Raw genomic sequence first — 13,396 nt, 5'->3', positions numbered from 1 at the left:
TACAATTAGAATATTTAAAAAGCACTTGGATGGGTACATGAATAGGAAGGGTTTAGAGGATATGGGCCAAATACTGGTAAATGGGATTAGATTAATTTAGGATATTCTGTTTGCGTAGATGAGTTGGACCAAAGTGTTCTGTTTCCATGCTGTATGCCTCGATGACACTATGACCATAATTGAGTGTCACTGGTCAAGATGGGAATCCTTGAATCCAAAAATGATTGGCCCACACCTATCATTCCACTGCTAGATGGAGTATACATCTGCGCTGCTTACAAGTTCACTACTAATCCAGCATTATGTGCTGAGCAGTATGCTTTGCCTGTAATCGATAACCTACTTGTTGGACTAGCTAGAGGTCTGCTTTTCAGTAAGATTGAACTTAGTCAAGTCTATCTCCAGATGAATAGAGATCCTGAGTAACGGAAATACTTGATTATTGTAACACGTAAAGTAGTATTCAATAACAAGAGATTTCCATTTGAAATCCATCTGTGCTTGGATTATTCTAACATGCCATGGATCAGATTTGAAGTGGATTGAACGGAGTCCAGTGTTACCAAGACAATATTTTATTCACAGGGAGAACCTAAAAAAGAGCATCCTCAGAAGTTAGATTTGAAGAAGTTGTGAAAAATGACTGTGATTTTTTAAAATAATTTCCGTACAATACTAAGGCCATATCATTGATGCCGTGGGATTATACAAGTCCCCCTCAAAAGTAAAAACTGAAGTTCACTGTGGGATGCTGTAAATCAGAAACTTAGGAGAGAATGCTGAAGGATTTTAGTTTACCTTTGCGAAATGAGTTGACAACAAACAGCCCTTATGTAGACATTTTCTACTTTGAGCAAGTAGGGAATACTCTGGCAACGGTAGGACAAATTAAGGGAGACAGTCAAAATGACCCACTAGTACGTGAGTGGTGGGTGTAGTACTGCAAAGGGAGCAACTGGAACTGAAACCATATGTCACGTGGAAGCTAGAACTATCTATACAAGGAGGAGGTCTCCTGTGGGGAATGCGGGTCATCACTCCACCACAGCTAAGGAAACGCATGTTAAAGGTCATTAACTTCGGATTGTTGGACTCAAAGCATTGGCTTTGTTTTTTTCTTCACTGATGCTGCCAGACCTGTTCAGTTCTTTTGTTTCATAATAAAGCTTCTGCTTTTGAACATTTCAGCCTCCTGGTCGTTCTTGGAACTGAATAGCCTTCCCACTTATTTTTATGTCATCTGCAGACCTGGCAATAGTACGTTTGCTTCAAGTATATAAGTCAGTAATATTTTATTGACAATAATTATGGATCTAGCACTGATCCCTGTGGTACTCCATTAGTTACACCTCCCTTCAGCCCAACTAACACTTCCGCCATCTACGATCTGACCCCACCACCCAAGACATTTTTCCATCCCCACCCTTATCTGCCTTCCGGAGTGAATCCCTTGTCCACTCCACACTCCCCTCCAATTCTACCACACCCAGCACCGACCCCTGCAACCGCAGGAAGTGCTACACTTGCTCCCACACCTCCTCCCTCATCCCCATCCCTGGCCCCAAGATGACTTTCTATATTAAGCAGATGCTCACCTGCACATCTGCCAATGTGGTATACTGTATCCACTGTACCCGGTGTGGCTTTCTCTACATTGGGGAAACCAAGCGGAGGCTTAGGGACCACTTTGCAGAACACCTCCGCTCGGTTCGCAATTTCGTTAGAGAGAAGAAGGTTGAGAGGTGACTTAATTGAAACATATAAAATAATCAGAGGGTTAGAGCCTTTTTCCTAGGATGGTGACGGCGAGCACAAGGGGGCATAGCTTTAAATTGAGGGGTCAAAGATATAGGACAGATGTCAGAGGTGATTTCTTTACTCAGAGAGTAGTAAGGGAATGGAACGCTTTGCCTGCAACGGTAACAGATTTGCCAACTTTAGGTACATTTAAGTCGTCATTGGAGAAGCATATGGACGGACATGGAATAGTGTAGGTTAGATGGGCTTCAGATCAGTATGACAGGTCGACACAACATAGAGGGCCGAAGGGCCTGTCCTGTGCTGTAATGTTCTATGTTCTATAAACAACTGCACCTCCCAGTCATGAACCATTTTAACTGCCCCTCCCATTCCTTAGACGACATGTCCATCATGGGCCTCCTGCAGTGCCACAATGATGCCACCCGAAGGTTGCAGGAACAGCATCTCATATTCCGCTTGGGAACCCTGCAGCCCAATAGTATCAATGTGGGCTGCATAAGTTTTAAAATCTCCCCCTCCCCCACTCCATCCCAAAACCAGCCCAGCTCGTCCCCTCCCCACACTGCATCCCAAAACCAGCCCAGCTCATTCCAGCCTCCCTAACATGTTCTTCCTCACACCTAACCCCTCCTCCCACCTCAAGCCACACCTCCATTTACCACCTACTAACCTCATCCCGCCTCCTTGAACTGTCCGTCCTCCACGGACTGACCTATCCCCTCTCCACCTCCCCACCCATACTTTCCTCTCCACCTATCTTCTTCTCTATCCATCTTTGGTCCGCCTCCCCCTCTCTCCCTATTTATTTCAGAACCCTTTCCCTCTCTCTGATGAAGAGTTTAGGCCCAAAACTTCAACTTTTGTTTTCCTGAGATGCTACTTGGCCTGCTGTGTTCATCCAGCTCCACACTTTGTTATCTTGGATTCTCCAGCATCTGCAGTTCTCATTATCTCTCCCTTCAGCCCAACTGTCTATTTGCTATTATTTGACCAATTCTGAAAACATGCTAACATACTATCCCAAAATTATGTGCTCCTTTCTTATGTTAGGCAAACTTAGGGCGATATTTTTTCAAGTGCCATTTTAAAATCCGAACACAGCACATCTACTGGTTCTGTTTTATCCATCCTGTCTGTTACTTAGTCAAAGAATTTTTAAAAAATTGACAGGCACAATTTCCCCACCATGAAGCCATGCTGACTTTGAACATAGAACATAGAAATAACAGCACAGTACAGGCCCTTCGGCCCTTGATGTTGTGCCGACCTGTCATACCAATCTCAAGCCCATCTAACCTACACTATTCCATGTACGTCCATATGGTTATCCGATGACGCCTGAAATGTACCTAAAGTTGGCGAATCTGCTACCATTGCAGGCAAAGCGTTCCATTCCCTTACTACTCTCTGAGTAAAGAAACTACCTCTGACATCTGTGCTATATCTTTCATCCCTCAATTTAAAGCGATGCCCCCTCGTGCTCGCCGTCACCGTCCCAGGAAAAAGGCTCTCCCTATCCATCCTATCTAACCATCTGATTATTTTATAAGTTTCAATTAAGTCACCTCTCAACCACCTACTCTCGAATGAAAACAACCTCAAGTCCCTCAGCCTTTCCTCGTAAGACCTTCCCTCCATACCAGGCAACATCCGAGTAAATCTCCTCTGCACCCTTTCCAAAGCTTCCACATCCTTCTTATAATGCGGTGACCAGAACTGTACGCAATACTCCAAGTGCGGCCACAACAGAGTTTTGTACAGCTTTGCTTGATCATATTATCTACTTCCACGGTTATGGACTAGACCAAATCCCCAACACATATGTATCAAGGAGATAACCTAGACTCCAACTTTTATTTAAAGACAAGTCTAAGGTGCTGTGTTCCAGATGCAAATCGATTAGGCACACCACTCAGCTTTCAGCAAAACCACTATCCCCCCAGTTAAAATGCAAACAAAAGAAAGAAGAATTGAGATTAGTTTAACTCTACTGGAAAACTTAATTGAATAATATATTACTTAACTACCAAACAACAACTGTTCCAAGATAATAATATCCCATAAACACACCTTGGCAAAGGCAAAGCCAGTAAAACAGATTCTCACATGATTCTGGTAGCAGAAAGAGAACCCCTGCTTTTAGCTGTAACACAGAGAGAGGTTGGGGGTTGGGTCGGGGTGAGAGAGAGAGATATATAGCAGCTTCTACAGCCAACTTCAAACCTCAACAACTGTCAAAATCTAAACTAAAACCTTGGTTCTGTGGGAGCCTGACATGACCCATTCATACTGAGATAGTAGGAACTGCCGATGCTGGAGAATCTGAGATAACAAGGTGTAGAGCTGGATGAACACAACAGGCCAAGCAGCATCAGAGGAGCAGGAAAGCTGATGTTTTGGATCGAGACCCTTCTTTGGAAATTACCCGTTCATGCATGCTGCTTTTCTTGTTTCAACTTCCAAAAAATAAAACCCCAAGGCCTCTCGAGCTGTTTATTGGTTTCGAGAAGAACACAAGCCAGGACAAAATACACCTCTTAAAGCCATAGTATTGCCAGACCACATGCCCTGCTGTTGCATCTTTTATAACAGACTGCAATATTTTCCCAATGAGAAGTTGCCTCTTTTTTGTCATCCTCCCTTTTCATATCAAGTTGTTACATTAGCAGTATTCCCATCTACTGCTTGAAATGTTCCAGATTCCCGGGATATTTGGAAGATGACTGTCAGTGCATCCAGTATCTCTGTAGCTACATCTTTTAATATCCTAGTGCAGGGTACATCAGGTCCAGGATACCTATCGACCTTTAACCCCATTAGTTTCCCGAGCACCTTTTCTCTGGCGATATTTCCTGTCTGCTTTTTGTACCTTGTTAAGTAAGTAATTTTGAGATTGTATTTGTGCCTTTTGCTGTGAAGACTGACATAAAGTATTTATTTGCCTCATTTGCCATTTCCTGATTCCCCATTATTATTTTTGAAGGCTCCATTCTTTAAGGGATCTGCGTTCACTTTGACCTCTTCCTTCCTTTTCATTTGTTTAAATAAGCTCTTATTGTCTGTTTCTTTTCTATTTCTCGGCTTTGAAATCTTTCCTTATTTCTGGTTTTCCACTAAACTTGGGCACTGACTGTTGAATTGGCAAAACATTGGAGAGAATGCTGAGGATATGGAAGTTTTGGCCTGATAAATATTACTCAACATGGTGCTGTTGCCCCAGCTCCTGCTCAGGTCTCTCCCAGTTGAAATGCCAAATAGGAGCCTGCCCATGCTCTCCACAGCTGCCCTGCAGCATTAAATGGCTGGAGGCAGGACATCAGGAGCCCTCTTGGATGGAAGTTCTACCTTGTAGAACTCCTGGCCACTTAGAGCTCAGAAGAGTCTGAAGTTGCTGATGGCTGGAGGGCGGGTCCCCGACGAGAGGTACGGAGTGGTCAAGGGTTGTTCGGGGTTGTTGAAAGGTTGGATGAGAGTTTAAGGGTGTGAAGTGCCGAGGATCAGGCCAAGGGGCCTGTGAATGAGGTTCCCCTACCAACTCACGTTTTCTAGGCTGGATTATGCATCTAAAGCTGACTGCCTTTCTGATTGACATCTATCTCCTTAGGCAATAGAGGGGATCTCTTAAATTGCCATCAATTGGTCTCAGCAGGCCAAAGGATAGGCAGGCTGCTTGACAGTTCCCCAGAACTTCCACACATATACACACAGTGCCCTCCAGATTTTCTTCCCACCTTCGTATCTGTGGGATGGGGCTGTATAATTGAGCTCATGCATTGCTAAAACAAAGAAGTTATCCTGAACCTTGAAATAGGACTGGAATGATGCAGCCAAATCTGGTGACTAAACTTCAAGGGTAATAATTTTGGTAGTATTGAATAATAATGATGAAATTTACCCAACGTATTTTAGGAATGTGACATTTTATCAACAAATTTAGCTAATGCTGTTTTCATTGGAGCACAGGGGATTAATAAGTAGTTAATGGAAACATAAAGGATTATGATCAGTTGGGGTAAAATAAACGTGGAAAGGCTGTGTTCCCATGGCTGATGGATGATGTTACAAGGAGAAGGGAATGCATTCATGTTTTGGGGAAAAGATGTAGGGGTTGTAAAGAGGAATTTTTTTGAAGCAGTGAATGTTCATGGGCCAGGATCTTGCTGCCTGTGGAAGGGTTAGAAGCCGAGTAAATCAATGATTTCAGTCACATGAATGCATATCTCTGGGAGCTTCATTCCTCACATTGCCATTAGATTTTATTTATGGAGGTTCTGTTATATTTCGAGTGGTTCGACTGGCATTTGATGTTTTGATGAAGTTTGCCAGATTTTGTTGGCATCATGTGAACTAACATTGAAGTGATACTTGGTTAACTACTAATTGTTTTTGGTAGACACTGTAGAACATACCATATGTATGACAAAATAGCAAAATTACAAGAGAAATCTAGTTCAAAACCTAGGTAACAGAGCACCTTTTTAAAATTAACAAGAATGGGTGATTAACACACTTAATAGCTGTGGCATAGTGTGATTTAAAAGAATGCTGATGACCAGAAGTGAAATATGGGTTGTAAGATCCACTATTTTAAACGGGTAAAGAGCCAATTAGATTGTACTTTGGATTTGGATGTCGTGAGAATGAACATCGGTTGAAAGAGATGGATGTTTGAGGTTAAATTGTTATGAGTCCTGCTTCATAAATATAAAGGAGGGCTTCATAACATATAAAGCTACTGTTCCTCCACCATTGTTCTGCAGAAATTACTGAACCAAACAACAGAATATGACCAGCATCACTGACGGTTCCCTCGTTAGATTTGACATTTTGCATTTGAGAAGGAAATGGCCTGTTTCCATCATTCCAGAGTACTTTTGTGAATCCTTGTATTTATTTCTAGGCTAAATAAAGGAATTAATTTTATTTAATAGCTCCAATAAGTTAAAACTGTAATTGAAGTTAGTTTTCTTCCTCCTTTGTAGTGGATCTGTTGGAGTTGCACACAGCACAACGCGTCTTGGATCAACACAAATTGACACAAAACGAGCAACGTCTAAATGTGACTGAAGTAATCAACTGTTTGACGACCATTTACAATGGTTTGGAACAAAATCACTTGGTCAATGTGTCACTCTGTGTCGACATGTGTCTGAACTGGCTGCTGAACGTCTTTGATACGTATCTATGATTTACACTTTAATGTAGTATGTTTAGATTGTCCTAAGGTGCATGAAACTGCATGCGACGTATTGGATTTTGATATGTACATGATCGGTTAAGTAAATGTGAAGATTGTTGACTGATTAAAATCAATCCGAGTATTGATGACATAAGGTTTCAGTATGTTCTAATTTCATTTTAGTTCAACAGAGAAAGTAGTTGAAAGTTTGAGCGACTTTTGTTTTAAATCATAAAATTGAAACTGATATACTTCTGATTCCATTTGGTCAGATCTGTACAGGATCATGTAGACATCTTGACACTCTGATTGTAATGCTCTTCATGGTGACAAATGTTAGTGCTGGAGAAAGATGTGTATAAAGTACACAATATGAACATCATCCAGTTAATGTCAAGGAATAAACGGCTTTGTGAGGGGCAGGTCATGCCTCACAAACCTTATCGAGTTTTTTGAGGATGTGACTAGAAAAGTTGCTGAGGGTCGAGCTGTGGATGTCGTGTATATGGACTTCAGCAAGGCATTTGATAAGGTTCCTCATGGTAGGCTCATTCAGAAGGTCAGGAGGAATGGGATACAGGGGAACTTAGCTGTCTGGATACAGAATTGGTTGGCCAACAGAAGACAGCGAGCGGAAGTAGAAGGAAAATATTCTGCCTGGAAGTCAGTGGTGAGTGGTGTTCCACAGGGCTCTTGGTCCTTGGGCCTCTACTGTTTGTAATTTTTATTAATGACTTGGATGAGGGGATTGAAGGATGGGTCAGCAAGTTTGCAGATGACACGAAGCAAGGAGGTGTCGTTGACAGTATAGAGGGCTGTTGTAGGCTGCAGCGGGACATTGACAGGATGCAGAGATGGGCTGAGAGGTGGCAGATGGAGTTCAACCTGGATAAATGCGAGGTGATGCATTTTGGAAGGTCGAATTTGAAAGCTGAGTACAGGATTAAGGATAGGATTCTTGGCAGTGTGGAGGAACAGAGGGATCTTGGTGTGCAGATACATAGATCCCTTAAAATGGCCACCCAAGTGGACAGGGTTGTCAAGAAAGCATATGGTGTATTGGCTTTCATTAACAGGGAGATTGAGTTTAAGAGTCGTGAGATCTTGTTGCAGCTCTATAAAACTTTGGTTAGACCGCACTTGGAATAATGCGCCCAGTTCTGGTCGCCCTATTATAGGAAAGATGTGGATGCTTTGGAGAGGGTTCAGAGGAGGTTTACCAGGATGCTGCCTGGACTGGAGGGCTTATCTTATGAAGAGAGGTTGACTGAGCTCGGACTCTTTTCATTGGAGAAAAGGAGGAGGAGAGGGGACCTAATTGAGGTATACAAGATAATGAGCGGCATAGATAGAGTTGATAGCCAGAGACTATTTCCCAGGGCAGAAAAGGCTAACATGAGGGGTCATAGTTTTAAGCTGGTTGGAGGAAAGTAGAGAGGGGATGTCAGAGGCGGGTTCTTTACACAGAGAGTTGAGAGAGCATGGAATGCGCTGCCAGCAGCAGTTGTGGAAGCAAGGTCATTGGGGTCATTTAAGAGACTACTGGACATGCATATGGTCACAGAAATTTGAGGGTGCTTACATGAGGATCAATGGTCGGCACAACATCGTGGGCTGAAGGGCCTGTTCTGTGCTGTACCGTTCTATGTTCTATATTCTAACTGTGCAATTGTGGTATTTTCCAGACTAATTGTCCTTCAGCTTATCTCAGTCAGATTGTTTACTAAACTCCATTTAGGAATAATGTTATGCACTTCACTTAGAAATGTATTAGGACTGTGACAGTATATTGGGGAATCCTTGCAAGCGGAGAGAATTTTATTTTCTTTCAGTCCGGGCTGGATATAATTCTAGGACTTGGAGATGAAAGTCCTGGGTTAAACTTTCAGTGTCCTTCTATACACCCCTAATCACCTCCAATATTTCATTTATATAAAATTGAGCTTCGTCTGCATGAGATGTGTTCCAATATTATATCATTATTGTGACTGTCAATTTTGACATTCTTCATTAGGTGCGTACCCTTCATATTGATTGCAGCTCAAGGTCCTTCTGGATGTCAAAACCAAAATGTTACATTTTCCAGTAAAATTGCAGACATTGAGCAGAAATTCACACTAGGGAGTACTGAAAGGCATGGATTATTTCTCAGTGCCACCCTCATTAATACTTTTTCTACCTGCCAGACAGAAACTAGACTCTCAGAATTACCGAAATGAAATTCTGAGTGGGTGTGTGGTGCTTGCACATTGCTCAATGCTCCTCTGGACCTCCAACTTGGGTAGTAGTCACCAGCATCTGCAGCCACACCCTTCAGTAGCACCCCATCTCCACAGTTTTGACATGTGGCATGTTTCAGCCTCAGCACATCTCACATCTGCTTTCAGTACTCTTCTGTACTTCATTGCTGCATTTTGGATTGCAGCAGCCCCCCTCATTGCAGTGCTACTGCCAGGGCACTTTTATATGCAGGAACAGGCACCCATTCGTGTATTGGGCCATGTTACACATCAGGACACCTTGCTTGAGCTCTCCACTCTCATTTTGTCCCTGCATGAATGCTAACAGCTCCTCTGCCTTGTCTTCATTTGCCTTGTCTTTTTATGGGTTGCCCCCTCTGCCACATCTCACAGACTCATAACACTACGATGTTGATTAACCTTTGGCATCGAGACCAAGCCAGACAGCTTGTCATGTTTGTCAGCAGTCATCAATCAAAGGAGTGGATGTGTTGCCGTTCAGCACCGTGATATGTTGATCTCACACCTGCAGCATGTGCCAGCTGCAGAAGCACAGAACACATTGCATTGTCTCCAACCACATGGTCATGCTTCAGGTTCTGAGGGGAATGGTCTCCAGTCAAGCGAGGCCGTTTCAGGCAGCAGATCTAGGTAACTCCAGGGCATTGTCTGATAGCACTCGAGGGGCGTGGATGCAATCAGTTGGCTGCTCAGGATGACCATGGTCAGGACACTGTCCTCACAGGTTGTGAGAAGTCGAACGTTAGACACCTCACTACCTGTGTTGGCTCTTTCTGCCCTCCTGTGGGCTGTTTTTCCTGGAATGAAACAAAGGGAGGGATTGAGTGAGATGAAATGAGCTGGTGCATTTGTTAGTGCTCATGTATGTTTGGGAAGAGAGGTGAGGTTTCCTGGGTGGGAGCAAGAGGCAAGAGAACATAGAGGATTAATAGCCTTGGGCCCTCAAGTAGGCGAGAGCAAGTGAAGACAGACATTGAATGCTTTGGTGAGAATGGTATTACATGAGCTGTGCTGAAGGGTGGTGCAGAATTAGAGAGAGGGTGAATGTGAGGTGGCACAGACCAATGAGGCTCTTCTTCTGTTGGAGCAGAGGTCACTGATCTTGCAGCACTGCTGGATGGTTCTTTTGGTGGTTGAGACTGCATTGGCACTGGACAGCCTTGGATCAGTCTGGCCGAGTCTTGTATCGTGGCCTCCTGTGCTTGTCCTTGGGAAAGAGGACAGTTCTGCACTGCACCAATCGATCCACCAGGACCTCCCTAACTGTAAAGTAAGGTGCTAATTTCCCCTTTCCTGCCCTGTCTGGGACAAATGCTATGAACTGTACAAGGCAGTTCTGGATTCTGAGCAATTTACTGGTCCACAATAGCCTTCAAACATTGCACGAGTGCCAGTAATACCGGGATGGTCCAGTTACTTTGAGTGGAGAACTAACTAGCGTCGGCTGAGAGAGGCACTATAGGAGCATTGTTGCCAGTTATTGAATAGGTTTGCCACAACAGAGTGAGAAAATTTGTTCGGTGTTTTGGAGAGCTACTGTCCTTGCAGTGCAATAAAAATGACACTGAACTGATTCATTCCAGTGTTTTAGACGTGAAGATTTAAGAACAGAATTAGACCATTCAGCCCATTGAGTGGGATCTATCATTCTCAATCCCATTCTCCTTTGTCCATACTAAGCAAGAACATATCTATCTATGCCTGAAATCCACTCTGACTTGGCCTCCACAGCTTTCTGCATCAATGAGTTCCACAGATTCACAACTTTCTGACTGAATAAATTCCTCCTCATCTCCATCCTGAAGGGTGGTCCCTTTGACTCTGAGGCTGTGCCCTCAGGTCCTGGTCTCTCCTACTCGTGGAAACATCATCTCCATGTGCACTCTATCCAGGCCTGAATTACCTTCAGTGTGACCCCCTTCGTCCTTCTAAACTCCGTCGAGTACAGACTCAGAGTTCTCAGCTACTCCTCGCATGACAGTCCCTTCATCCCCAGGATTATGTTTGAGAACTTCCTCTAGAACCGGACAAAGGCCAGCACGTCCTTCCTTAGAGAGATGGCCAAAAACTGCTCATAATATTTCAAATGCAATATGACCAGAGCCTTACACAGCCTCAGCAATACATCTCTGCTCTTGTATTTTTGCCGTCTTGAAATGAATGCTGACATGACATTTGCCTTCGCAACTGCCAACTGAACTTGCATGTTAAAAGAATCCTGAACTGGCGCATCTTTGTGCTTCAGATTTCTGAAGCCTTTTCAGATCGACATGATTGCAGAATGGAGTCAATAAAAAAAATTCCATCTGATATTCAACATTAATTTTAAGTTTAGAATAACAAGCTCACAAGAAAGTTGACCTAGTTTTAGATATCACTTGGGACCACAGACTAACAGACAAAGGAACAAAGCAAGACGACTCTGCGATTTGATGTAGAAACTCCTGACACTCCGAAGCCTGCAGCCTTCCTCCAATTCTCAAGTCAGAAGTGTGTCAATGATGGTGCAGACCCAACAACACTGAAAACAATCTTGAGTCTAGACCAAAGCAGCCCCTTGATTGGTGCCGTATCCATTCTCTCCACAGCCAACTCCAAGAGACAATAATGTGTCCATATTCAAGAGGCACTGCCACATTTTTTTGCAACTATTCTTGCACACAACTTTCCAAACTTAGAAAACACATCTTCAAGGGCAAGGACATCAGACATGGTAGCACTAACCCCAGTGACAATCACCTCCAAGCTACTCACAAACTTATTTGGAAATGAATGGTTGTTACTGAGTCAATATTAATAATCTCTTTTGGGACAGCATTGTGGGTCTATGTACAGCAACATGAAGCTGTTCAAGAAGTCAATTTGTGCTGGACAATCAGCAACAGCTATGTCTCATTAAAGAATAAATAAATCGGAAACAAATCCATCTGAGAGTCACAAGCAAATGGGTACTTTTTTTGTTCACTCTGCAGATCGTGGGTTATTACCAATTTTGCTAATGACAAATGAAGCTTTTGTTTGGGTGGGTATTGATAGCAGCTGTCCACAAAATAAAAACAATTGGCATCAGAGATAATGGGAACTGCAGATGCTGGAGAATTCAAGATCACAAAGTGTGAAGCTGGATGAACACAGCAGGCCAAGCAGCATCTCAGGAGCACAAAAGCTGACGTTTCGGGCCGAGACCCTTCATCAGAAAAGAGGGAGGAGGAGAGGGTTGTGAAAGAAATAGGGAGGGGGGAAGGCAGATTGAAGATGGATAGAGGAGAAGATAGGTGCAGAGGAGACAGACGAGCAATAAGGAAGGAGAGGATCAAATATGAAGGTAGACGAGCTAATCATATCAGAAATCATAGGAACAGCTTCTTTCAATACATAAGAAACAAACATGAGGCAAAAGTAGACACTGGGCCGCTCCAAATTGATGCTGGAAGGCTAGTGATGGGAGATAAGGAAGTAGCTGAAGGACTTAATAAGTACTTTACTTCAGTCTTCACAGTGGAAGACATGAGTAGTATGCCAACACTTAGGGAGAGTCAGGGGGAAGAGTTGAGTAATGTAGGCCTTACAAAAGAGAAAGTGCTAGAAAAGCTAAAAGGTCTAAAAATTGATAAATCTCCTGGCCCCGAAGGGCTACATCCTAGAGTTCTGAGGAAGGTGGCTGAGGAAATAGCAGAGGCTTTGGATGTGATCTTTCAAAAGTCCCTGGAGTCAGAGTAAGTCCCAGATGATTGGAAAATTGCTGTTGTAACCCCCTTGTTTAAGAAAGGATCAAGGCAAAAGATGGAAATTTACAGGCCGATTAACCTGACCTCGGTAGTTGATAAAATTCTTGAATCATTGTCAAGGATGAGATTTTGAAATTCCTGGAAGTGCAGGGTCAGATTAGAACAAGTCAGCATGGATTTAGTAAGGGGAGGTCGTGCCTGCCAAACCTGTTAGAATTCTTTGAAGAGGTAACAAGTATGTTAGCCCAGGGAAACCCAGTGGATGTTATCTATCTAGACTTCCAAAAGGCCTTACATAATTGTCTCACGGGAGGCTGCTGAGCAAGGTGAGGGCCCATGGTGTTCGAGATGAGCTACTGGCTTGGACTGAGGATTGGCTGTCTGATAGAAGGCAGAGAGTTGGGATGAAAGGCTGTTTTTCGGCATGGCAACCGGTGACGATTGGTGTCGCAGGTTTTGGTGTCGGG

At 43.4% G+C, this 13,396-nt stretch overlaps 1 long non-coding RNA gene across 1 annotated transcript in view; it reads left to right on the top strand.

The window, feature by feature from the left end:
• The window catches only part of LOC132207485 (uncharacterized), a 52,714-nt gene extending 45,715 nt beyond the window's left edge, over positions 1-6,999 (top strand). The window contains exon 5 of the long non-coding RNA XR_009443494.1: positions 6,744-6,999. This is a non-coding gene — a long non-coding RNA (uncharacterized LOC132207485). The remainder of the gene's footprint in view (positions 1-6,743) is intronic.
• The last annotated feature ends 6,397 nt before the right edge of the window (positions 7,000-13,396 follow it).

The sequence above is a fragment of the Stegostoma tigrinum genome, chromosome 49 (assembly GCF_030684315.1).
Source record: "Stegostoma tigrinum isolate sSteTig4 chromosome 49, sSteTig4.hap1, whole genome shotgun sequence".
Classification (NCBI taxonomy): domain Eukaryota; kingdom Metazoa; phylum Chordata; class Chondrichthyes; order Orectolobiformes; family Stegostomatidae; genus Stegostoma; species Stegostoma tigrinum.
Note: the sequence above shows the minus strand (reverse complement) of the source record. Positions and strands in the feature narration are given on the sequence as shown.